At 38.7% G+C, this 4,600-nt stretch overlaps 1 pseudogene; it reads right to left on the bottom strand.

Moving 5' to 3' along the window:
• Window positions 1-1,495: 1,495 nt before the first annotated feature.
• Window positions 1,496-2,920, bottom strand: LOC102850793 (annotated as a pseudogene).
• Between the last annotated feature and the right edge of the window lie 1,680 nt (window positions 2,921-4,600).

The following is a 4,600-nucleotide window of genomic DNA, read 5'->3' as shown; positions in this document are numbered from 1 at the left end:
CTAATCCTTCACTTAGTCTTTCACATTTATACATTTACTTATAATTTCCTCTACGTTTACCTGCACTGTTTACGTCTGCTACATTTCCTTTCAGTCTGAAGAGCTGCTCTTTCTTGTAGGTAAGATAACAGTAACATTTTTTGTTTGTGTTTATTTTGTCATTGTTATGTGCTATTAATTTGGAAGCATCTCAGAATGGACCTTCCAGCAGGATTTTTAAGAGGCTATAAATCACACAGGGGAAGATTGCCCCTCTTTACTCAACAGAGCAACTGTTGGATTTGAACAGTGTATCTTTGGCAGCACAATTCCTTACCACTAGACCACCAGTGCTCCAGTTGTCCTTATTTAAATCTTATTTTTAATAAGAGTTCTATTAGATGTGGAATTCTTGATTGCTTCTTTCTTTCTTTTAGCACTTTGAACACATTTTCGCACTACCTGTCAGTTCCTTTTTTGTGTTAGGATGAGTGAGGCTTCGTGTTACTACTGTTCCTGTGTATATGGTTTTTTGTGTTTTTCCTTATGTTGAAAGCATATCTCTGGAGAACAGAAAGAAAAAGAAAGACTTTTCTTTGTCCTTTAGCTTGGTTATACTGCTACATGTCTAGTCACACATGAGTTTTCTTTTCCCTACTGAGGCTCATTGAGGTTTTTGTCTCTGCGGATATATGTTTTTCATCAAATTTGGTGGTACGTTTTCTCCCGTTATTATTATTATTATTATTACTATTATTGTTCATTTTTAGGGATGTGGGTCTCAATCTCTCTACCTTTATTTTAGAACTATCATTAAGGAGCTCTAGTGACATGGTGTGTATGGAACATATCTGACTGTTAACCAAAGCAAATCCTCTAGCTGCTTCACAAGGAAAAGATGGGTGATCTCCTTCCATAAAATTTATATCCTCAAAAACATGATGGAGGGTCACTCTAAGTTAGAATTCATGTCACAGTAGTGAATTAGTTTTGTTTGTTATTTTTTTTTAAAGAAATGGAAGTCTTTATTGAGATAAAAATATTTTTGGACTTACTTATTTTCATAGATAAAGACCAGCCTCCTAAGAATATTTCAAGATAATCAATGATTTCATAACTGTTGGATATAGAGCATCCCTACTTGAAAGTCATAATCATCTATGTGACGTATTTCAAGGTATCCTTAAGAGAAAGACACTAAATAACAACTTGTTCTCCTCTGTAAATTGATTATCCTGGACAAGTAGCTACTTAGGAAAGAGCTATTATGACTATTGCAGAACTAGAGAGATCTCTTATGTGAATCCATCCTTTTGATTTAGGATAATTTTTAAACATATCAGAAAGTAAAAGATTCATAGTAAACTACATGCCAGGTTTTCTATAGTTGCTTATAATGCTAATGTTATATAAATGCTAATTCTCTTAGTTAGAAAAATCCAGAAAAGACCTCTATATTAGTGATTGTAGGAGATGCTTGGTGGCTGAAGATTTCACACCACTCTTATGGTTTTCTTTATGATTTTTTCTCAGACATTTTCATCGTGACTGTCTTGACCTCAGTATATTCATAAATTCCATATTCTCCCATTTCTCGTCCATGTCCAGACATCTTGAATCCTCCAGCAGGACTCTGAGCAGACACTGCCAAATAGCAGTTCATCCACACTGTCGCAGCCTGCAGAGCAGAGGACACTGCCACAGCTTTATCAAGATCCTTGGTAAAGACTCCCCCCACTAAGCCATAGTAAGTGTTGTTTACTGTCTTAATCACTTCATCTAAAGATTTAAACTTCATGATTTGCTGGACTGGTCCAAATATTTCCTCCTTGGCAATTTGCATATCATCTGTCACATTGAAGAAAACTGTGGGCTGGATAAAGTAGCCTTTATTTCACCTACAGACCTCCTCCACATTCCAGCTTGGCCCCTATTTTCTTACCACTCTCAATGAGTTCCATTATTTTGTGTTGGGCCTTGTTAATCTGTGGGCCATGATTTACTCCTGGGGTCAGACAATTGGCAAAAATGCACTTCTAGATCCAAGATGGCGGCAGAGGCAGAGACAGCGTGGTGAGCTGCGGGAGCAAACCTAGAGAGAACCCAGTGCCAGTGACAAAAAGGAAATATAACTGCCAGCTAAAGAAGCAAAGGAGGATGGAGCCTCTGGGTTCAACCAACCATCCCCACTGGACCCACCTGGGAAAACACTTTGCAGTCCAGAGGGGAGCAAATGACAGGAAAATATCTTCTAACAGAGCAAGAAGGCAAGCAGCTTTAACCCAAGACCACCAGTAAGGTGATAAAGCGTCCTCCCTTTCCCCCTTTACATCTATGTCCCTGTTCAGCATGAAGAAGCCAGAGAGTCGGCATCCAATTCCCTAATCAATAAGACAGTTGGTTTAATTACTATTGGAAAATGCTTGTCATTCCTCTGTAGCATCTGGTCCCACTGGACCCTCATAATTTCCTTCACCTGCTCCCCCCACTGACCAAACTGTGCAGCTCTGCAACTGCATCCTGGCCCATCCTCACCCTTCTTCCCCCAACCCTCACCTCCTTGTATCCCCAATATGCTTTTCCCAATAAAAAAAACAAACAAACCAGAAAAAAAGTACTTCTTTGCTCGCTCAACACTCCTTTGAACAAATTCATCATAAATTGTTTCTTCTACAAAAAGCTTTGAAGCAGCGATACAACTTTGGCTCTGGTGGGCGAAGACTCCTTGATGTGCAAACTCAACTGCACTGTCTAAGTCAGTGTCCACAAACACGATGCAGGGATCCTTAGCACCCAACTCCAAGGTCACCCTTTTCAGATTGCTTTTTGCAGCAGCTTCTTGGATTATTTTACCAACCTCAGTTGATCCTGTGAACGCCACTTTTGCTGACTCCATGTGAGAAGAGATGGCTGCACCTGTCATAAGGATGACTTTGAGCATGTGGCCAGGAGAGACCAGTTCTTGGAGAAGGATATCATGCTTCAAAGGGTGGATTGACAGCATATATGAAAATATATGCTATATATCCTATAGGAGAAAAACCCAGGATGAGATGGATTGATAGAGTAACTAGGGCAATGGATGTAGGTGTATCGGGATTAGTGAGACTAGTTCAGAACAGGGGAAGCTTCAGAGCTGCTGTACATAGGGTTGCTATGCGTCACAGGCAACTTGATGGCACATAACCATAAAAGAAATGGGAAAAAAACCCCCAAACCTATAAAAATAACAAACAAGAGAAAGCTCAAACAAATCTCTGAGCCTGTCTGTCACCTGTATCCCAGGAGTCCTAGCAGGGATATCATCCTTGGGCATGCCAGACCTACCTGCCCCACTCACCAATATTAAGATTCAACACACTAAGTTATTCATAAAAATGCTCAAAGTATGTGAGACAGAACTTCAAAACCCTAGCCTCAAAGGAGAAACTTGGTTTCACCCTCTCCAAGGCAGACTTACTTGTTTTCTTGGTGCTCCATGATATGTTCAAGACTTTTCTCCAGCACCACAATTTGAAAGCATCCGTCCTTCTTCTGTTATCCTTAGTCATTGTTCAGCTCTCTGATGCAGAGCAATCGGTTGCAAAGATCATGGCCTGGATTAGGTGCATCTAAGTCTCTAGATTGACATCATTACTTCTCAGTATTCTAGAGAGGTCCCTGACTGTGGATTTTCCCAATGCAATTTATCTTTTGATTTTGACTGCTGGTGCTAAGAATGTTGGAATTGAAGGAATAAAAATGGATATATTTCAAGCAAAAGGTGCTGTCCTGGATGTGCTCACCAGGTTGTACCAAGAAATCTGGAGGACACTTACCTGGCTAACTGACTGGAAGAGATCCATATTTATTTTCATTCCAAAAAATAGGTGACCCAACAGAGTGCGAAAATTACTGAACAATATCATTAATCATATGCAAGCAAAATCCTGCTGGAGATTATCCAGAAATGACTGGAAACTACAAGAAAGAAGTACAAACTGGGTTTAGAAGAAGTTGTGGCTCTAGAGACATTATTACCAATATCAGATGGATCTTGGCAGAAAGCAAAGAGTACCAGAGGAATGTCTATCTGTGTTTCATTGACTATGTAAAGGCATTTAACTGTATGGACCACAACAAATTGTTGTTAATCTTGAGGAATGTGGAAATCCAAGAACAATTGATTGTACTTATCTGAAGTCTTTTAATTGTATGTATGTTTATATTTTTCATTGATCTCTAAGGCTTAGTTCATTTTTCTTCCGTAATTTTCCCCTTTGTTCTTAATGTTAGACAATTTCTGTTAACATTTTTAAAAGTTCTTGATTGTTCTACTATGTCAAAATTGTTACCATATCACAACATCATTTTGAAGTATAGGTGATAATTTTATCTAGCTATAGATGATGTTACTTGGATATAACTTCCTAACTGAAGTTCTTTTATTGCAATTCTACTGGATCTGAAAACATGTGAAGTTATCTTCCAACCTCTTTCCCAAAATATCCATTATATCAAGGAGGACAGAGATAAGTGTTATAAACATTTTTGTTTAAATTGAGAGAAATGAGGCATATAGAAATCATGAATTCATAGGGATTCTGTTGTTGTTATTGTTGTTGTTAGGTGCCATTGAGTC

Source organism: Elephantulus edwardii, unplaced genomic scaffold, assembly GCF_000299155.1.
Source record: "Elephantulus edwardii isolate Elephantulus edwardi_28Jun2011 unplaced genomic scaffold, EleEdw1.0 scaffold00190, whole genome shotgun sequence".
Lineage (NCBI taxonomy): Eukaryota > Metazoa > Chordata > Mammalia > Macroscelidea > Macroscelididae > Elephantulus > Elephantulus edwardii.
The sequence above is the reverse complement of the archived record's forward strand: the minus strand, read 5'-3'. Positions and strand labels throughout refer to the sequence as shown.